The 23,969-nt window shown below is 36.4% G+C and overlaps 1 long non-coding RNA gene across 1 annotated transcript in view; it reads left to right on the top strand.

Moving 5' to 3' along the window:
* LOC141391901 (uncharacterized) overlaps positions 1-23,969 on the top strand; it is a 72,280-nt gene that overhangs the window by 17,155 nt on the left and 31,156 nt on the right. The gene's annotated exons all lie outside the window — the stretch shown is intronic.

The following is a 23,969-nucleotide window of genomic DNA, read 5'->3' as shown; positions in this document are numbered from 1 at the left end:
TCGAAAGAAATAAACGTAACAAGTTTTGTGAAAAGCTTCCTAAAATAAAGTGTTTGCAAAGAACTTGTTTGAAGTGGATTGCTTTCATCACATGTTGACTTGACGTAATTCTAGGTGAGAAATGATTTTTGAGGTTTAATCACACTATTTTTTAATTTTCTTCTGTTTATTTATCTCATATTGATAATAAGAGATAAAGAATGACAATTGACGTACGCCAATGCGAAAAAAATGATTATTTTTGGTTTATCTTGAAAATTGTTTTATGTGGGTAGGGAATTACCGGGAGTGAGCTGTTAAATGGAATTCCTTGGTTAAAGTCATTGTGTGTGAATTAACACAAACCTAAAAATAATAGTACAGTAGAGTGGGGCGAAATAAAATAAGTAAAAGGCGGTAAATTCGGCCGGGCCGAACTTTTTATACACTCCACCATGAAATACTCTGATCGGTCGGTCGGTACCGTTATACGTAAGCTACAACGTGGACCTATGTCCATAATTTTTCTTGGAGACATTTCTTGATCACTGGGAACCCTAAATGATAAATTATAACTAATTCGGTCTGCAAATGTAGCTAAAAACGTCAAAATAATTGAAATCGGGCGGTACCGTTATACGGGGGCTATACCAAAACGTAGACCTATATTGGCAATTTTAGTGGAGAAGTTTTTTGGTTATTGAGAACCTCAAATGTGAAATTTCAGCTAATTCGGCCGGAAAATGTAGCTTGAAGCCCCAAAATACTTTAAATCGGGTGGTACCGTTATAAGGTGGCTATACCAAAACGTAGACCTATCTTGAGAATTTTTAGTGGAGAAGTTTCTAGTCCATTAAGAACCTCAAATGTGAAATTTCAGCTAGTTTGGTAAAAAAAAATTACATAAAATCCTCAAAATACCTTAAATCGGGGGTACCGATATAGGAGGCTATACCAAAACGTGGACCTATGTGGCCCATCTTCTAATGTGACCTGTCTATGAAAAAAAGATGCTCGAGGGCAAAATACTAGCGTTCTATCTCAATTATTGCGGACGCTAGATTGATTACAACAGACGGCTTTTCCGACAATGATATAACCTCAGCCTGTGTATATTGATTCTTTCATCTATGGACATCAGAAATATGTATTTTGGTCGTTTTGAGAATTGTGTGGATTTTTGGACGTATGAACTTGCCTACAAAAATACAGAAACTTTAGGGCAGGTATCGGCACTAATACAAACGCATTGTTTGTGGTCTCACGCATACGACTCTCTCTCGCTCTCTCCACAAAACAGCGTGTGCGTTAATGCATTGCTAAAATTAAAAATCATTGAAACAAGCGACAGCAGAACGTTCTTCATTGACTTCTGAACGAAGACTGAATTGCTGTTATACTCATCAAGGGCACGTGTGTCCCTTTTTGCCGGATGCTGCTTTAGGGTAATTTATCATAACGATTGTGCATGTTTCGAATAAATCCGGAATCTTTTTAGAGCTCTAGGAAGCATGGACTTTCCTTTTTCACTTTCAGCTGGTGCCGCAAGGATTTTAACACTTTTGGGCCATTATCTCAGGAAGTATTGGCTTATACCCTTGTAATAGAGAGCGAGAGGACACCCTGCTGCAAAAAGGAACTTCGCTATCGTCATCATAATAAAAACAAGTGAGCAAAGGCTCTCTCTCCCATTATAATATATTCAACAGAAGCAGATATATCCGCATTGGAAATGAAATTCCATAAATTGGAAATTGGGATATCTGTGCGTCTTTTTCTATATTTCTAGTATTTTACCACTTTTGGTATGACATTTTATGTATGGGTATGTGCATCTCTGGTATTTTATTACGTATACATATACTCTATCCTTCTTATCTTAAGGGGTTATCCTTATTTGTGCAGATCAAAAAAAATCTCATTTTTCATGTTTTTATACCCTCAGCCTTTAGGCTAGAAAGGGTATATCACGAATATTGTCAATTATTTAATATTCCATTTCAGAAAAAAAGGATAATTTTATTTCGCGCTACATCAACGATTTTTGATATGTAGGTTAAGAAAAAAATTCCCAGAACGAATCTGGTCGCGAGCCAATTTTTGGTTGTTGCGGACAAAAGTTATGGCGCTTTTATTTCGCTTTTTAAGAAAGAAAATATTATAAAAACGCTAATTATTTTAATGAGCACCATTGTTACAAAAAAGTTATCTCGAAGTGACTTCAGCGAGTAGATTGCATAATACCTGCAAAATGTTACACAGAATTCGCGGAATGTATATTAAATTGATAAATTATTGAATATAAGTCAACTTTTTTCAAAATGAAGGCCCATTTAGTCGTCATAAAATTACATAAAAATTAGTTGTGGATCAAAATTTCACGGCGAATCAAATGAGACTACAGTCGTACAGATTGGTGTTATAGTTTTGATGTTACAGCCAAAATAAGCACATATTTTGGTCAAAAAAGAATTTTTTTGTGAAAAAATATTTTTTCACCTGCAGTATGTAGTAGAAAATATTGGAAAAAATCTATAGGAATACTTCCTTCATTTTGCTTAAATCTCCCAATAAAATATACGGATTTTGCTTTATTGACATTCATATTAAAGCTTTCCTATTAGGAAAGGTAAATGGGAATAAAGGAAACAGAGGTCAAATAACCCATTTTAATTTATATGCATTTTGAAATACGTGTAAATCGCGTAATTATCAAAATCATTTTGTCCGCATGTGATTTTCATGTACAGCAAGATCATATCTTTTAATTTAAATATATTTTTCGAAATTTACATTGGAGGCTAAGATGTAGCATCGGCTGCATCCTAGCATTAAAAAACCTATAAAATATGGCTAATTTGCGCAAAGAGCATACAATTTTTGTCCGCATCCGATTTCAGTGTTCACCATGAAAATCTGTATCGATATATATCTAATTCAAGGCGATCAATCAAGAACCGTGGATGTAGCATCACACACTATTTTTTGGGATAAAATGAAAGTAGCTCCCTTATCAGTGAAGTTTTCAAATCTCTGTTTCCGCTAAAACGAAGATGCTGTACTAGTTGTTTCATTGCAGTGGAAACGAACCGTAGAAAACGCGATAAAATACGCGATATTTCCAAAAACAATTTTAGATGCTTTTTCTACTTTGGAATTTCTTGTAACTCGCGTTTTAGTAGATGGATTTTCACGGGGAATGATTTATTGGATCAGGAACGTAAAAAACTAAAATGTGCAATCATGTACGAATAAATCGAATGACAATTGTTATAATTAGGCTCGAAAAATATGATTTTTAGAAAAATGTTCGCAAAAAATTTTCGCATTTGTATGCAGATTTCTATGATGCTGTGCAGACTACATTCACAATATTCGTATCAAATAACTCAGAATCGCAAGTACTACAATCCTATATATGTTTTTTTGAAAAACCTGTTTGCGGAATGAAATTAGAAGAAATTTTCAAAAAACACTGTAAATCTGGCTTCAAAATGTCAGCATCATTTAATGGTAGAAGCAGACGAAATTTTGAAAAGTAATACATTAGTGAGATGATCCTTATTTAGTTTGCTTCTGCTTTTACTTTGACATGAAATTCGAGGGAAGTGTGGTTTACTCACAAATCGAGAGATAACGAAAAAAGACATGGTGGCTTCAACCCATTTTCACCAATTTTTTAACATAAATATAGCCACAGCTTCCACGCAAATTATCTTTTAAAGCCAATATTTTTTGCCACGTCCAAAAACATTTCATTTTATCCAAAAGTATTTAATTTGTACAATATACAATCACGAGTCGCGTATTCTAAAAGGGTAAACCTTGGCTTCAGCTATGTTAAATTTTCAAAAATATTGGTGATATACACTTTCATACGGGCAAAATGTGCCTCATCGAAATAATGGTTTTAGACCCCAAGTATATTTGGAAAAAATGTGTTTCATACAATTTAGAGTTGATTTAGCCACGTCCGTCCGTCTGTCTGGCTAGCTGGCTGGTGCGCACGATAACTCTCGAACGGATGAACCGATTCAAATTTTGGCTTTCCTTTTTTGGCTTTCATATTTTGTCCAAACTTAGTTTAAGTTCGAAGATGAGCTATATCGGTCCACTCCTTCCGGTACCTCCACCACAAAAGTTCCAAAATGTTCGGAAATTTTGTGGGCATGATAACTCTTGATAATTTGGTCCATACTTCGCACATCGTGAAATTTCTACCAGACTTAGATGAGGTTCCAATATGGACTCAATCGGCCCACTACTTCAGGTACCTCCCACACAAAATTTCGGATAAGTTCAGTTTTGGACCTGCTCTCGAATAGCTTTTGTTACAACAACTTGTATTCACTTCTTCCCATACGACGGTATAAGTTTCATCACGGGCAAGTCCATACTTCCTGAGAAAATGACCCGACCTATGACCTATGACACCTTGTGTAAAACACTGTGGTTGGAGCGCAAAATAACTCTCGAACGGATCTGCCGATTCGGTCCAAAATTTGGCCTTAGTAATATTTTGTCCAAACATAGTTTAAGTTCGAAGATAAGCCATATCGGTCCACTCCTTCAGGTAGCTCCCCCACAAAAGTTCAAAAATGTTCGGAAAAATTGTTCGTACGGTAACTCTTGAAGGGTGTGTCCGAATTGGTCCATACTTTACACATCCTAATATATCTACCAGAAATAGATCAGGTTCAAATATGGACTACATTTGTCCACTCAATCCGGTACCTCCCACACAAAAGTTCGGATAAGTTCACTTTAAGACCTGATTTTTGTTGTAGTAACTTGCATTCGCTGCCGAAATTTTAGACATAGTTTTATAACGAGCCCAAAAGAGAGAAAAACAATTTTAATGAATGTAGGTCCACGTTTAGGTATAGTTCCCATATAAACGTACCTCCCGATATTCGGTATTTTGATTTTAGCCAAGTTTTCCAATCGATTTGGCTCTAATTTTGGATTTTGTGTTCTGAGGGAACAACACACCTCCTTGCAACAAATGTTCATTATAAGTCCAAGTTTAGATATAGGTCCCATATAAACGTACCTCCCGATATTCGGTATTTTGACGATTTTAGCCAAATTTTCTAACCGAGTTAGCTGTAATTTTGTATTTTGACTTCGGAGGGAACAACATACCTCCTTGCAAAAAATTTTCAATATAGGTCCACGTTTAGGTATAGCTCCCATATAAACGTAGATCCTGATTTTGGAATATTGACGATTTTACAGGCGTGGTATAAAAGGAATAACTTACAGGATGGCAGCTGGGGGCAGCTGGATCTCGTTTTATTGTAAACTAGAGACTTTCCACTGTATTTTAAAATATATATGGACTTGCCCTTACGGGGCCAACATTTGTAAAACTCAACATAAATGTATATTAATGTATAAACGTATCTCCCGATATTCGGAATTTTGACGATTTTAGCCAAATTTTCCAACCGATTTGGCTGTAATTTTGCATTTTGAGTTCTGAGGGAACAACATACCTCCTTGCAAAAAATGTTCAATATAGGTCCACGTTTAGGTATAGCTCCCATATAAACGTAGCTCCCGATTTTCGGAATATTGACGATTTTACAGGCGTGGTATAAAAGGAATAACTTACAGGGTGGCAGCTGGGGGCAGCTGGATCTCGTTTTATCGTAAACTAGAGACTTTCCACTGTATTTTAAAAAATATATGGACTGGCCCTTACGGGGCCAACATTTGTAAAACTCAACATAAATGTATATTAATGATATTAAAAATAGCACAAAAAATCCTATACAAGAAATTTATTTTTAAGGAAGTTAGAAAACGAATTTTCAATATGTTTTTTCGTAAAAACATAGTCAATGTCATCAACTATAAGATATATTTTGGAAATTGTACATTAACCACTTCAATTTTTTCTAATTTCACTCATAAACTACGAATGCTTTGGGGATCTATTTTCGTTTTTAAGGCACCGCATACAAGTCTCAACTTCTTCGACTTAACTTGACATATTAACGCTGTAAATTGGCAAAAATAATATTGAATATTAAAAATTTAATGTGTTTAGAGAATATTTCTTTCAATCGCAATCAAATTTGTCGCCATAAAATTTTCGATTTGTGTCCACGGGCGGAACTACAGTGCTATGGCACCATATGTAGTGGCTGGAGATCCATTTCTATAATGGTCAATGTCGATTTATTCCTTTAAGTATCTTCTACGCAAAACTTTTGATATTTAATCCTAATGAACATTTTTGTCGGTTCATACATCCAAAATTTTTTAAACCCCCTAAATACATACGTTTTTGGGAAAAAGTTGTTTGAATATACACAGGCTGAGGGTATATCTCTGTCGGCAAAGCCGACGGATACTTTTTTACTTGTTGTGTAGGCAATTCGGCCCACATTTTGGTATAGCCCACATACAACGGTACCTCCCGATTTTCAGTATTTTGAAGACTTTCGCTTCAATTTTTGTCTGACGCTTTTGTTTGACATTTGTCACTAAATTTCTCCATCAACAAATTTCAACATAGGTCCATGTTTTGGCATAGCCCGATTTTCGGTATGTTGAGGTTTTTGCTGCAATGTTTGACTTACGGGTAGTTCCGTAATTTTACATTTGAGGTTCCCTGCAGTCTCGAAATGTTGTTATAGCACCAAAAACGGTACTTCCCGATTTTCGAAATTTTGAAATTTTTTTCTACATTTTCGACCGTACTACTTGTAATCTGACATTAAGGATTCCCAGTGGTCACAAATATTTTTCAATAAAAAATGTCAACAAAGGTCCATTTTTTTGTTTAACTCCCATATAACGGTGCCTCAAGATTTTAGGTAATTTGAGGATTTTAGTTATATTTGCTGATCGACTACCTGTTATTTGACCATATAACGGTACCTCCCGATTTTAAGTATTTTGAAAATTTTAGTTACATTTTTGAGATTCCCAGCGTTAGAGGACTTTTTTATCAGAAATTTTCAACATAGATCCACTATTTTTGATATATCCCCATATGGGGACACCTCCCAATTTTCGGTAGTTTGAGAATTTTAGCACATTTTTTTTTCCGAAATAGCGGTAATTTGACATTTGAGGTTCCCTGCGGGCGCAAAACTCTCAGACGGTCATTAAAGGGGTCTTTTTGGTCCCTTATTCTATAAAATGTGATCGTATCCGATGAAAATATTCTAGAAAATGTTTCTATAGGTCCTATACTAATTCTGACATTCTGAATGAAAGAAAATCTGTACATACCTGCAAGAAAAAATATCACATAAAAACGAAAATTGCCAATATGTGCAGAATGTTTCGATGGAAAACGGTAAAAAAAACTCTTCCCTTTTTAAGAAATGGTAAGGTACACAGCCCAACTCGATCTTACTCACAATTATTTTTAACATTTATTGCGAAAATTGACCAATAAAAAAATCAACAAGTACGAACACCACTTATTAAAAAACGGGCACTTTATTGGCAACACTGAACATTTTAAATTCGTTTCATATACCTTTCATTACAGTTGCACAAAAAATATTTAACAACCGTCGTTTATTTTGGATATTATATATTGAGAAAAAATTTTTTTCTAAATAGGGTCACTTGACTTGCTTTTATACCCACTTTCTAAACAAGAAACGTATTTTTTTCATAACTACATGCAGTGGGACCCTATATAGACAATATTTGACGATTTTTAGCGTAAATTGATAAAAGTTTTTTTTTTCGATTTTTGGCCAGGTTTTCGGAGATTTGGTCACTGTAGATAAGTCCATGTTTTGGTGTAGCTATACATTGTCTGGCCTAAAATTGTGTACAGAACTTTACGATTTTTTACTTTTTTAATTCCCATGGTAGCATATCTTATCCACAATTATCCTTCTTATCTTAATGGGTTATCCCAATTTATGCAGACAAAAAAACTCATTTTTCAAGTTTTTTTCAAAGAAACTACCAATGTTTTTAAGTATTTTTATCCTTAATCTGAAAAAGCATATTTTATACTATTTTTTTGAATTTTTGTACTTGACAAATATTGTATAGTTCTGTTCTTTAAGAAAATATTTTTATGTATTTAATAAGTTCATTAAAATATATGAAGATCGGTCCGTTCATTTTCGAGCTATTGTTGGCGCCGACTTCAAAATTGCCATTTTAAGTTGCGCCTCTACACACAAAACACAACGGATTCTTCACTTTAAACGGTAATATCTGAGCCTATTTTGCTACCATCGACTTGAAATTTTTTACTTTACAATATGTCAATAATATGTTTTTCGATTTTTTGTAGAGGTAGAGGTAACCCTTCAAAACTTCAAAAAAAATCGACATCATTGATTTATGGATGTCTTTTTTACTTCCCCATACGGTCTGAGTCCCTTGGACATCTTGAGCATTGATAATTAACATAGTTTATTTTGTCTCGATCTTTTTTTAAATTTCCAAAGTTGTAGCAGGTAGATTAGCACTTGTAATAGCCGACCCACTATGTCGATATTCTCTGATCATTTCTATTCATATTTGCATATCATATGACCAGCAAGATGATGGAAATTTCAAATCATAAACTTCGACTGCGTGTTTTGCCAGGACGTTGATGATTATTCAGTTACTCATCAGCAAAGTCTTTTTATAGATATATATAAACCTCCATGTCCGTCCAATTATCCAGTTTTCAAATTGATAACTTCAAAGTAAGAATAATTTCCTAATGGGCAAAATAATAATTCCGTGGAGCTACAAATGAAATAATAAACTATCTATCATGAATCATTCAATATTGGGTTATTAATATTGTTTTCTCTATCGGTATTTTTTATTTGTATTGAATCATGTGTAAGTAATAACAATTCATGTGATCCCTGATTGGTGTCTACCGATAGTTGTAATAATGAAACATGCGATGTTTGCAATAGGTAACACACTATAAAAATATGGAATTATTTTATTTCATGGAATTGTATATGTGATTGTCTACCACTGATAAGAAATTGTTTGTTTTGGTCGTGAAGAAAAAGTAAAGCAAAAAATCTATGTATTTATCAAAGCCAGTGTATTGGGGGAATTTATATAAAAACGAAAACAATGTCTGCAAATTTCAATAAACAATATTTGGAAAATTCTCCTATTATAATTAGAAACGATAAGACAAATATTTCAAATGCCTTATATTGTAGATGTATAAATTAGTTTAAATGGGTTTCTGTTTCCACATTGATGGTTTATCTGATACGTCTCACAGACAATGAAGAAATAGTCAACTAAATTGAAATATAAGGATAATGTATTTCGATTGGTGGTAAAAATTAATCTTTCTACAATTTAACATTTGCTATGAATTTCAAACCAAATTTAGCGTTTTTAACAATTTTTACAAATTACACATGTGCTTATAATATATATACTTATATGTGTGTGCGTGTTTATAATATAAAGGAAATTATTTCTATGAAAATACTATCTTACTTAATTTAAGAGTTTATATATAAAATCATTGTACATATATGTACAATGTATGTATGTCTGTATTCACTGTTATTATCAGAATTTCAGTGCAAGCAATGATGATGTACGCTTTTTGTTCAATGCCTAAACATATGCTAAAAAATGGAAAAATAAACATCATTTTATGTTAATATTTCAGGGAATAGAAATGACACTAATTGACACCTATAACAAAGTATAACAGCCAATCTGTGGAAAATTCCAAATGGGGGTGATAGTATTGGGTTAGTGGATCAAAACCCCAAAAGGGTTTTGGGTTCTCAGGCCAAACTGTTTTTCTTAGAGCACCTTTTATATAACCTTAACCAAGAGCAATATTCCTCAATATTATGCGCTATGGAAGATACCAAGGAACGGTCCTGACCGGCTTTAACATGGCAAAGCCCCGGATTTATCTTGGCCCCTCTTTCATCTCAAGTGGACACTGACCTCCCCGTTGTGTCACCTGAGGAGTTGACTTTAACCCTTTAACCCTCCCCTAAAAAAAGCAGCCTACTCTGAAAAAACGAAAGAAAATAAAAACAAACCCCTCTAAAGTTGACGAACCCTGCAAACGTTTTAAGGACCATGATCTGCTAATCTGCACCTGGAATGTTCGCACTCTTTATAGAGAAGGTGCAATTTACGCATTGGCAGATTTACTTGAAAAGTGCAAGGTCGACATTACTGCCATACAGGGAATAGGATGGATTGCGAAAGTCGTTACAACAACACAAAAAGGTGACGCACTGTATTATAGCTGTCATGACACAAAGCATGAGTTTGCTTGCGGATTTGTAGTTGATTGGAGATTAAAACATCTGATCTCCAGCTTCAGTGAATGAAAGACTCGCTGCAATTCGATTAAAAGCAAAATTCTTTAAGGACGAACAGACCAAAGATTTATTTTACAAGCGCTTAGAAGAAACTTATGACCGTTGCCCTGTCCATGACATTAAAATCAGTCTCCACAGTGAAACATCTGACAATGGAACATCTGACCTTGTTGCAGCAAAGGAACGTACCCGTCTAAACGTTGCAAATAAAGCACGAACAGATACAACACGGAAGTTGGACATCGGTAAGCTGCAAACACAACAGATACCCACAGCATATTCCACTCAAATAGCCCAATTGCTTAATAAAAGCCCTCCTCGTTCCGATAACATATCAGAAGAAGGGCAAAATATAGCCCACTCCATGCAAACAGCCGCAAAATCCATACTTGGTTACCAGAGACCTACACCAAGGAATCCATGGTATGACCAGGAGTGTCGTGCTGCTACAGAAGAGAAATATGCGTCATATAGGGCTACTCTACAATCAGTAGCAACGCGTAGCGCGCGAGAGAGGTATCGGGAGAGAAGGAGAGAGGAGAAACGTCTTTTCCGCAGGAAAAAGCGAGAAACGTAAAGGCGGGAGTGTGGAAAAATCGAGATGTACATGAGCCAGAATGAAGTCCGAAAGTTCTACCATAGAGTAAAACATCAAACTGATGGCTTTGGTGCAGGCGCATCCTCCTGTAGATACCAGCAAAATAATTTGGTAACTGATACAGCTAGTGTGATCAGGTTATGGAAAGAACATGTTTCCAAACTGTTGGTATCCAACAGTAGCAAAGATACCGCAGAATATGGTATTGAATGTATACCGCCCAGCCAGGATGAGGTAAAGACAGCAATAAACAGACTGAAGAATAATAACTCAGCAGGAGCCGATGGCTTGCCAGCCGAGCTGATAAGGTGTATGCATCAGCTAGTTAGCACCATCTGGCAGGAAGAACACGTACCCGACGATTGGAACGTGAGCATCCTATGTCCAGTCCACAAGAAGGGAGATAAGACTGTGTGCTCGAATTACAGGGGCATAAGTCTGCTCCCTATTGCATATAAGATAGTATCTGGCATATTGTGTGAGAGACTAAAGCCTATGGTCAATGAAATTATTGGACCCTATCAGCGCGGCTTTAGACCGGGCAAATCCAACATTGACCAGATATTCACCTTGAGACAAATCTTGGAAAAAACCCAGGAAATGCAGATCGACACCTTCCATCTTTTCGTCGATTATAAAGCAGCCTTCGACAGCCCTATACGTTCAAAGGCGTTCCAAGCCATGTCTGATGTTGGTATTCCTGCAAATCTCATTCGGCGTTGTAAAATGACTCTTACTGACACAAGATCTTCAGTTAAAATAGGAAATAACCTCTCCGAAGTGTTTTGTACCAAAAGAGGTTTCAGGCAAGGAGACAGCCTTTCGTGTGATCTTTTCAACATCCTGCTAGAAAAGGTTATACGAAAGGCAAACGCCAAAAGAAATGGCACAATCAACACCAATAGACACATTTTACTTGCTTATGCTGATGATATAGACATCATGGGACGATCAGTAAAAGAAGGAACCTGTTTAGGTGAGGGAGGGGAAATCCATAGGTTTCTTCGATAACTCAGGATTGCCGTATGATGAGCAGTGGAGGGAGAAAAGAACAAGAAAATAAAACACAAGCAGTATCAGTTTAAATATTAAATAATACGCTGGTTTATTGGTGATGTTTATTTCTTTTCTAACAACAACAAAGATTACCTTGTAATCGGGGGTGGCGACAGAGGCCGGTTAGTAGCAACAAAGATTACCTCTTGTAATCTGGGGTGGCGACAGAGGCCGGTTAGTATTAACGCGTAGACGTTAAGTTAGAACGAATGTTGATCGACAAGTTAACTATGCAAAGGTTGGTCGACAAGTGAACGCAGAGGTTCTTGCAATCGCAGAGGATTGCAGCGATCGCAGAGGATCTGAGTCGATTTATACTACTACATTTACATATTCCAATGAGAGAAAACTCAACAACCACCGCTCCTTAGCATCAACACTCTACGGTCTCCGCAGAGGGAACTTGCTGAGGTGACGCACGATGATGTCAATCAGCATCCGTGATCGACTGAGCTCGGGAAGTTGAGTTGGAATGTATCAAACCTAAACATTCCGCCTCCCATGCTAGACCAATTGTCTAGCATTTTATACAAAATTGGAATATAAGTCAGTTAAATGTTAGGAAAGAACGTAAATTCAGATTCCTAAGTGAGCTATAATTCAAATTATTGAATTCGATTTACTACCGATTCAAAAGCAATATGTAGATGAGTTATTAATTTTCAAGATATGGTAGGAGCAATTGGTTTCAACAATTAGGTAGTGGTCGATTTCAATACACTATCCGTTGCGAGACTATGTGCTAGAGGCGAGAGGAACAGATCCAGTAAGGAGATACCCGAAAATAGATTTTTGGGCAAGCAACGAATCCAAAACGATTTTTGGCGGTTCAGCTTCAAGTATTTGGGGGTAAAGATCAGCACCAAGTAGCAAATCTATTGGGCTGTCATCAAATGAATCTGCCAATTCGAGATCAGGAATCCGGGACTTCAATTCCGACATAAGCGAAGGTGAGAGCGATTTCCGCTTGACTTTAGACAGAACTAATGCCGATGTTTCAACTAGTTTGGATGAGTTTTTAGGAGAGGACAACTTAAGAGAACAAGTTTCTCTTGGTGTGCCAGATTTAGGTTTATTCGAACACAATGAGTCAGATCTGGCAGGGTGAGTAGGCAGGTCAATTTTCTTTTTAAACTTGCTAGTGACAACTGAAAATTTTGAAGTTGGGTCTATAATTGCTCGAGCAATATGTGTTTTGCCGTTATGAATAATATTCACTTTAGCGGTTCCTAGGAGGACTTTACTATTTTTAAATCTATCAGTATCTGCCTGATTGCTTTGGCGTTTGTTAGAAGAGCGGGTCGACATAGTACACTTAGACTCTCGACTTTTGACATTTGTAAAAGTCGGAGAAGTGCATGGCAAAGTAGAACTGCCTGGAGGGTGTCTGGGCTGCGACAAACCATAACTGGGATCTCCACTTTTGACATCAGTAAAAGACAGAGACAGTTTTGAAGTGGTCGGAGCAATAACTCTTCTAACTTGTGGCCGGTGGAGAAGGCCATGATGCCGTTGTTTGCACAAGTTGCAACTACGTTTGCTCTGGCAAGATTTAACTACATGTCCACGAGATAAGCAATTAAGACAGAACTTATACTTTTTAGCAATCGAGAATTTGTCCTCAAACGAAAGTTCTTTGAACCGGGGGCAGAGACGCAGAACATGACTCTGGTTAGGACAAATTGGGCAACAATATTTCAGGTTCGATGGAAGTTTTGATTTGGACAACATTTTATTGGGAGAAAAAACATTATACAACAACGAGTTAGTCGAGCGACTAGATTTAGTAATATTTTTAGGTGACACTAATTTTGTGGACTGATTTCCATACATGCTTTGGATACACATCAGTGTTTGTATCCTCTCTGTGAGGAAAGCATCTAAATCTTTCCAAGAAGGCAAAGACGATTTGTTTTTGATGCTTTGCTCCCACAGAGTCAATGTCAATTTAGGCAAACGCTGCAAACAAATACAAACTATTATTGGATCCCAATGATCCGTGATGACTTCATAGACCGTCATTGCAGCAAGACAACTATTAATCCCACGCTGGATGGTTTTCAAACCCGAAACTGTTTCACGAGGTGAAGGAGGAATATCAAACAAGGTTTTGATATAGTTGTTAACCACGATGCGCTTATTATCATACGCATCCGACAAAGCTTTCCACGCTAAAGGGAAACTACAATTGGTGAGTGGAAATCTCGAAACGATTTCGCGAGCCTCACCTGAGGTTTTCTGCACTAAGTAGCAGAGGCGCTCAACGTCTGACAGACGCGAATTTTCAACAAATAGAGTGGTGAAAATATCCCTAAACGTGGGCCAAGACATGAAGTCTCCACTAAAGACATTGATATCAAGGGGTGGCAACAAAAAGCTATGAGTACCGACAGGGTCACTAGGGCAATTGCATGTACTGCTAGAAGTTTCAGGTGGAGTAGGTACGGAGGGAGAAGCAGACTGCACAGGAACAGGCAAGACAGTTGTGTCCAATAATAGATTAGATGTGGGTGCTACTGGAGGAACATTCAACAAAACACTAGGTGGAGAACTCTTAAGCAAACTAGAATTGAGGGGAGGTGGTGAGATTGGTGGAACTATAGCAGGTGAATGAGGGACAGTGCCTGAAGATTTAAGGCGTTCAAGATGGTGGTTAATTGTGGACATACACCGGATATAGGCTAGGTAGGATGTACCATACTTTTCCTCAACGACATCAAAAACATCAGCCCGTGCAGTCTCGGATGTCGTGAGGTAGTTTTTGCACTCGTCATAAGCGCACTTAACTTTGTGCCACAGTTTTTGAAATTCTGAACTGCGAATTTCGAGATATTGAACATTATTGTTATATTCAATACTTCGTTCAAACGATGCTACACGTTTCAAAAATATGTCCGAAGCTTTAACAAAACGAGTGTGTGGGGTGACTGACATCTCGAAGTTTAAATTAACAAAAATCAGTGAAAATCTACAATTGAATTTGCAACAAACTATGAGGAATGGTGAAAAGAGGAAATTCAATTGATGCACAAATTGCTATAGCTCAAAGGAAATAAGGTATTTCCACAAAAAAAAAAAAAAAACTCAAAATGTCTACGAATACCACAGAAAAATAGCAAGGTGTAATGATAATTGAAATTAAAGTAGGGCGAAATAAGAGAAAATTTAAAGAAACTTCCTCAGGGCGAACAAGAACTACTTTAATTTGGTCAAAAATGCGAAAAAGTCTCAAATATACAAGAATGTATATGGTGCTACCAAGTGTAGGGTGTATGATAAGCCAATGGTAGGGTGTAGTTGTCCAAAATCCAGAGACAAATAAACTATTAATATGAAAATACTAATGTTTGCACCAGAAAATCAACGCAAATCAATTAATTTGCCTGAAATATATATTGTTCGGTTGACAAGTTGGTGCAAAGTATGCCAAACGTAGGGTGTATTTGTCCAAAATACTGAAACCCTTACGGAGACTCAAATAATTTTCCAAATTGTTTAACAAAAATTGCCAAAAACAATATAAAAATATCGAAAAACAATTATTTTTCATATATATTGTCTGCTTCAAATATGCGCAATATGTGCCGAATGTAGGGTGAATTCGTCCAAAATTCCAAAAACCCTACTGCCAATTAATAAGATTTCCAAAAATTCTCGAAAAATAATTTTCAAAATTAATTATTAAAAAAAACTATATGTGCTATTTTACCCCACTGTGCTAACCACACAAACGACGCTAGCAGAGAAATGGGTATGTGTAAGCAGCGAAGCTCCCACTCAAAGACCGACGCTACAAACGATCAAACAAGTGAGTGCTGCAGATCAACAGAACTTTGTAAGGGACGCTTAAAAAGGCGGGAAAGTTGTTGGTAGAATTACAATGTAATTTCTCCAATTAGAATAATTACCTGTTGGACAAAAGGGAGAATAGAAAAACGAATGTGGTTGGTGATGGACGATATATACAACAACAAAATCAAATGCAGCGAGATTTTGGATAGTGCGTTGTTATTGTAAATTTGGCAGTGCAAATTTTCAAAGGGATTTTATGTGAACGAGGGAATAACAACGCCAAATATTTTTTGGATGGAGAGGATCGTACCAACAAAATAATACCAAACGACAATGCGCAATGTGTGTTGTTATTAAATTTGCCAATGCAAATTCTCAACAAAAGGGCTTGGGGAATGACAACAACAATAACAAATTTTCAAATGATCAAGAAATAAGAAGATAGATGTGTGTAATAATTTAACAACTCGAGAGCAAGAGTTATTGGAAGTTAACGATGTTGTTATTGCAAATATAACAAAATATATTTGCAAGTTCTCAGTTAAAATGAGAACAGCCACAATTAAAATTTTACGAAGTAACAACACCGAATGCTTTGTATGATCAACTCGACTTAGGGTGATCAGTACAACTACAAAGTATTTGCAAGTTTAGCAACAACCAAGGGGTTTTATGTGGAGGAATGGAATAATTAACACAACTAGTGGTGTTAATAGTCGACCAAAGTGAAATTGCAAGGCTAGAAACGACGATTGGAAGTTATGAGTGTTAGTTGTTTTGGTGAGAACTAATAAGTTAGAGCAAATTATGATTTGTATGATCAACGCGACGTCGGATGATCAGTACAACAACGATTTAAACCAAATTTGTGTGTGGACTGTATAAGTAATAATTGTGAAACGAATTTAATTCACTCGCGTAGGGAGATTGAAATTCGACCAATGATTTATTTATTTACTGCTCAAACGAAAAATATTAACACTCGCGGTAGCTCACTTTTGATAGAAATCTGAGTTTACGTACCTGGTGTTAGTATGGTAATTTGTTGTTGTTTAGAGGAGATGCAATTTTCTTCAATATTTGTCCGTGCTAAGACAACAACAAATGCTTCAAATCTCGTATCACAATACAAGAGAGAGGGAATAGGCAACTGGAGCAGCGACAACAAAAAGGCGGGTTTCTATCCGGCTCGATGCGACCAAATGTTTAGGTGAGGGAGGGGAAATCCATAGGTTTCTTCGATAACTCAGGATTGCCGTATGATGAGCAGTGGAGGGAGAAAAGAACAAGAAAATAAAACACAAGCAGTATCAGTTTAAATATTAAATAATACGCTGGTTTATTGGTGATGTTTATTTCTTTTCTAACAACAACAAAGATTACCTTGTAATCGGGGGTGGCGACAGAGGCCGGTTAGTAGCAACAAAGATTACCTCTTGTAATCTGGGGTGGCGACAGAGGCCGGTTAGTATTAACGCGTAGACGTTAAGTTAGAACGAATGTTGATCGACAAGTTAACTATGCAAAGGTTGGTCGACAAGTGAACGCAGAGGTTCTTGCAATCGCAGAGGATTGCAGCGATCGCAGAGGATCTGAGTCGATTTATACTACTACATTTACATATTCCAATGAGAGAAAACTCAACAACCACCGCTCCTTAGCATCAACACTCTACGGTCTCCGCAGAGGGAACTTGCTGAGGTGACGCACGATGATGTCAATCAGCATCCGTGATCGACTGAGCTCGGGAAGTTGAGTTGGAATGTATCAAACCTAAACAGAACCGATACCTTTATGAAGGTCAAAGGAGAATATGCTAAAGTGGGTCTGGCGGTAAACGGCGGGAAGGCCAAGTTGATGGTGTTCACGCGCAATGCGTCCATAGAGATCGACCCAACTGTTGACGTTGGTTCCTATAATTTTGAGGTAGTAAAGGACTTCGTCTAGCTCGGCACCGCCGTAAACACAACCAACAACATCGGTTGTGAAATACGAAGAAGAATTGTATTGGCCAACAGATGCTACTTCGGTCTGAGTAAGCTGTTTAGGAATAAAGCCACATCTCGTCAAACAAAAACAACGCTTTAAAAAACACTGATACTATCCGTGCTGATGTATGGTCCCGAAGCCTGGGTACTTGCGCAAGCAGACAAGGCTGTGCTTGGTGTGTTTGAGAGAAAAATTCTTCGAAAGATGTATGGACCAATCTGCGTTGACGGTGAATATCGACGTCGTATGAACCCGGTATGAACCACATCGGGAATACTTTTGCAATGTAGGTAAAGGGTTTAAGATTATCCAGTATTAATTGAGCTGCCATATAGTGCCAGACTTTAAATGGTGGCTCGCAGAATAAAGATGTCGTGGGATATGGTTTCTATGGATATATTAGGGTATGACTCTGTTATCTGACCAAGAATTCAAGAATTCTTCTTCCAAATATAATTTACGCGGTCGGGACGAGAAGTACGCTATAAGAGCTATATTAAAAAATGTACCAATTTCCAGACTAAAATATTGATATTTTTGGACCGATAAATTGGCTGGTTTTTATGTAGTTTTGGCGATTGTTTTGTTTCCCCATGACTATTTTTGCATCGTAAGATAATCGTTGCTTTTGTTTTTGACCTTTTGTATTAACAGCATAAGGTAATTCATAACTGGCACCCCCTCAAGAAGGAAAAAAAGGGGGAATGCTACGCTCATGGGTTCTTAACACAATCTTCGGATCAGCACGAAGCTGCACGCAGAAAAATTTATGTTAGATATAGGTTTGGATCCAAACAAATATATGTTTGGGACCGGTTGCAAACAAATATATGTTTGCAACATTTTGTAACATATCTCAATTTGATATGTTTGGGTAAAACATATTTTTTATGTTAGAACATTTTTTTCATGGGTGGAGAGAGGATGTTTGTCAACGAGAGTAATAACAGTGCTCTCGCGGCTGTGGAATGCTGTTTTATAATGAAGAGTTGTGTGTATTGTATAATAGAAGACGTAGAAGCGAAGAAGGGGGCTTTGGTGGCACGTATGCGTCAAACTCGTGTGTTTCTTGTTTTGTTGTTGTTAACCAACTTAGCAGGAGAAGAAGAAAAGAAGAAATGATATGAATTATATTTTTTCTTTCTTCAGTGTTTTAGATGCCTTTGTAGAGTCAAGACGGTAAAGTGAGTGAATAAATCAGTGTTTTGTGGTTTATTAAAGAAATTGTGCCTTTTAGTAAATTAAATGCCCAATACATTTTTTAATTGAATCGGAAAGTTGAATGGAATTATTTTATTGGACAAGTCAGAAATCTCATTTAATATTGGTAATTACATACATACTTATATATATTTGAAATATGGCATATCCATATTTATTTATTACATTACATAATCATTTGATTCTAGATGCCGATTCCCCGCTGATGCTTTCAACTATGAGGACAATTTGTTTTATTTCACATCTAAGGAGAAGCGTTCAACTACGTTTCTATATATTTTTCCTTTTTAAAAGTGTGACTACTTACAAATTTGCTCTGTTCCAGAACCTGCAAGAAGCTACTATCTTTTACTACGATAACAAATTTTCCTTTATGTTATCGGAAAAAATAATAATAATTAGTAGATCCTTGCAGTTCTTGTTATGTTTGCTGCAAAATATGTTTGGGACATATGTTAGAGAGGCCGTTTTTTTGGCGTGTGTAACCAGCACATTAGCTTGATATTTACACTGAAAATATTTTCGGCCACTTTCTCCATACAAGTGGATCCACTGTGCCCTGGGAGGTACCCATATATGGGGCTATACCAAAATACAGTCGAACCTCGATTATCCGTAATGGTCGGGACCGGAGAAATGACGGATAATCGATGTTCCCGGATAATGGAGTAACACTGTTTCTAAATATTTTAATCAATTAATAAAACCAATTTATAATTTAATGTGGAATTTAAATGATTGAAACTCTTTTAAAATAAATAGTTTTTGCATTGTGTTTGTCCATTGAAATTTGGTAGAATAATTCCGGATCATAAAGATTTTCATGGTTCATTGGCTTAAAATGAACAAAAAATTCTGTGTTTTCCATTCCCGGATAATGGAGGTTTATGGTTAATCGATTCCTGGATAACCTGCAAGAATATTTTCTACTCTCAAAGAAACCACAAATACAAAATGTCAACCAAATCCTTTTGAAAATGTGTCAAGAAATATGGCCAATACCCTCGAAATAGCTAAACTCAGGGAGTACCCATATATTAGGGCTATACCAAAACGTGGACTTATATTAATGATTTTTTCATAGATTGTTTCTATTCACTAAGAACTCAAAGTACCAATATATGGTGAAATTAGTTGTAACGTCTGGATAAAACGTAAAAAATTACTGGAAATCGGTGTATACCCTAATATGGGGGCTATACCTAAAAGTGGATCAACATGACCCATTTTTTGCACCAATGACTCTATACGTAATCCAAAGGCCACTACCAATTCTCAAAGCATTATGTTTAATCTTGCGAAGTATAGCGCATAATATTGATGATCCATTGCCTTTGGTTAAGGTTATATAAGGGCCCCAAAAAAGTTTGAGAACCTAAAACCTTTTTGGGGGTTTGATCCACTAACCGAATACTATCACCCCCAATTGGAATTTTCCACTCCCCAGACCATGACCCAAAAATTGTTGCACAGTATAATTAGATAAATATTAAACAAATATAAATTAAATTTCTCATATGAGTGTATGTTTGTATTAAAGCGAATAAAATACAATAAAGGACTAGTGTTTGTTGTCATTGATTATATGATAATTTCGTCTAGTTTTTGTGAAATAATCGATTTCTCAAATGTATAGCATTTCGTTTGTTCCACATTGGTTTTATACAATGTGAATGTTGTATAATTTATCATATATATTAACAAAGAAATAAAATCTGTGTTTAGGAAATGGTAATTAACATTTTAATAATACTGTCAAAAGATAAATGCTAATTTGCGGCCAAGTTAAGGTACCAAGCTTTTAAATACTATTTCCATTATAAAATACTCTCCACACCAACTCCAAAATTGTCAACTTTAGCATTGTAAAAAAAGTTTTCTCATTAGGCTTTGCATATGTCTGTCCGCCCATATTACTCCATAATATTTTCTGTTGTCATGCAAGGTAAGCGTGGAGTTGGGAAAGGAAACAGATTCTGCCTTCTGTTAACTAACCTTCAATTACAATTAAAGGTAGGCATATAATATTTACCAGACCTGAAATTGAATGAATAAAAACACGAGGGCGCTTTAAAAAAATAGGTTATGTCGTGTTCACTACTCACTTCTCTTTTTTTGAAGGTAGTTTTTGTTTTACCAAATCATTATTGTTCAAAATGCCTGCTGGCCTTTAATACACCCTCGCAGCCACAATAGTTAATGAAGCCTGCTCGTATATTGCACCCCCACATTTATCAAACAAATTCTGTGGAAATGTAAATAAAATTTACATTTTGGTATTATTTTGTAACTAATTGTTTAATTTGGTTATTGGTTACGGCATTTCTTCAATGTTCGATGTTGGAAACAGAAATGTAGATTCGAAAAAAATCCTTAATTGAAATTGTTTATGTGGGCTTACTATCGGTATGTGGGGTGTTTGATTTGGGTTGGGTAATACAGTTTTATTAAATAGAAAACAATATGCCCGACGTTTTAGCATAGACACACAATACAATTTTTACATGTTTTGTTGATTTTAGGTATTTAAAGTTCAGCTGAATGAACTTAATAATTTATTTTGTTAAGGTGAGCTTAGGTGGAAAAAAGAAAACAAAAAAATGGTTTTATATAGTCGATCAGGGAATAGCACCACGGTTTTTTGCACCAACGTCATTGTTGGTGTATACTTAACACACTTAAAGCCTTTGGTCGTTTAAACGCAGGAAAAATTATCGCAAAAATTGACGTAAACTCTGGTATTTTCGCATATTTTTTGTGGGGTTTTTCACATTTTGTTATAGTATTGCATTTTCTCACATTTAGCTTAAAACGCAAGTAATTCCAAAACTCATATAAATTCAGGGATATGTTAGGAATGTAGTAATAGTATTTTGCTCAATCAAACACCTATGGATTGATATGTAAGAATACACCCATATTACCCTCAAAGTTTTCGGCATTTTTACAAGAAGGCTCGACTGCAGGAATACTTAACTTTTTAGAGAAACAATTATTTCCAGATTCAAGATTTGACAGTTTTGTTGAAATTTGTATTATTTTAATGTTGTAAAATAATTCAGATCGATCTCGGGTTTTTGTTGTTTTTAAATCTCCGCTACGAATTTTTTTAAATGTTTCTGTTGATTTTGCATTTAAACGAATTCATCGGTTACGTTTATTCTTGAGCTCTGGTCGTCATAAATTTTAGGAAGAGTTCTTTGTTTCAATACAAAGAACTAAGAGAAATGATGAGTCCAAGTGGCGTTGGACGAAACTAGTATTCTTTGCCTTTCCCGAAATCCATTTTAACTACATCCCACATAAACAAATTGTCGTTTTTAAAATTAAAAAAACCCGAGATCAGGCTGAATTATTTTACAAATATAAAAAAATTATTTATTAAAAATGCTTAAAAAGTCTCGTAAATATAATTTACATACTCGTATATAATTTGAAGGAGGGAAGGTGGATATGGAATATAAAGATTGGAGACAGGGCAATACCAACAGTCCAAACCCCAATCAGATCTTCGACAACCTCCTTACCTTCTTGAAACATGCAGCAGCTGTAAAATCCAAAGCCCAAAAAAGATGTAAAGTACTTAAAGCCATCTAGGTTACCATTTGGGCCAAAAACAAGGAGATATTGCTCAATACTTATAAAACAATTAGACGCTCAGTCCTAATCTATGCAGGCCCTGTTTGGGCCTAATTTTTGAACGACAATTAGTGAAAGGCTTTGCAGACCACCTAAAATAATGCTTTACGGACCCCTACCGGATTTGTTCAGATGTCGACTGTGGATCAAGGCATGGATACTCTCAGTTCCGGCCGACATGTCATCAGCTACCGCATTCCAGCCACCATCTTGTGAATCCATCCCCTGGATACATCTGAAAGGACATCCGGTATTACAGCCAAAATATCAAAGATGCCATCCCAACGGACATCGATCGATTGCCTGGCTAGCTCGCTGAAGTCGATATAAACTCAAGCAGTCTAACCAGCTGTCAACTTGCATGAAGTCAATCGCAAACCATCCAAAATAATGCCCTACGAACCGCTACCGGTAAGGTAAGGATGCTGTCAGTTCCTGCTGACATGCCATCAGATATAGCATCCCAACCACCATATTGTGGATGTAAGGATGCTGTCAGTTCCTGCTGACATGCCATCAGATATAGCATCCCAACCACCATATTGTGGATGTGCCCAGGGGGTGTTACAGCCCCAATATCAAACATATCATCCGAACGTACATCGATCGATTGTCACTGGCTGGCTGAAGACGATACAAACTCGCGCAGTCTAGCAAGCTGTCAACTATTGTGAAGGCAATCGCGTCTTGCAACAACATCCTCAGTTGCGGACGTCGATCTGGGTCCAATCTTGGTTGGTCAACGCCTACACATTGAAGGTATTTGCAAGCTGTGCAGATAGATACCACACGATACTCCACATATTTTTTCTTGTTCTAATCGGCCCATAGACATATGTACGTCCAATTGGTCTTTGGTGTAGATCTGTAGAAGTAGAAACTTTCTGCAGCTCCCTACTCAAATCTCACCATCCCATCAAAATAACCAATGCACTAACACTCACTAACTAATTCCATTTTTTATTCGAATGGCACAATCGTTGATTAACTTATTTCTCCACACGAGGGCTACTATATATGTTTCTGGTCTAATAATGAAAACGCGAATATTTATCATCAAAAATAGTTTTATTGTTTTCTAGAGTATTCTTCAGCATGATTTATACACTCGTACATGCGTTCAAACCACTTGTTGAAGATCCCATTGAAACACCTTCAAACGTGGTTAAACGCTTCCACAGCGTGTTCTCCCTATTGCTGTTTTGTTTCGTGCTCAAACGCATAGATCCATAATTCGTCACTTAAGCATAGTACACATTGACCAACAAAACTGACAGTCATTGAGGTCTATTTGGTTAACATCAAAGTCTAGCTGAATAATTACATTCCTAATCTCTAAATACTACTTTATATATACTGTGCAACATTTTTAAGGTAATCTTGTG

Source organism: Musca autumnalis, unplaced genomic scaffold (assembly GCF_047663935.1).
Source record: "Musca autumnalis isolate F117 unplaced genomic scaffold, ASM4766393v1 scaffold_1, whole genome shotgun sequence".
In the NCBI taxonomy this organism is placed as follows: domain Eukaryota; kingdom Metazoa; phylum Arthropoda; class Insecta; order Diptera; family Muscidae; genus Musca; species Musca autumnalis.
The sequence above is the reverse complement of the archived record's forward strand: the minus strand, read 5'-3'. Positions and strand labels throughout refer to the sequence as shown.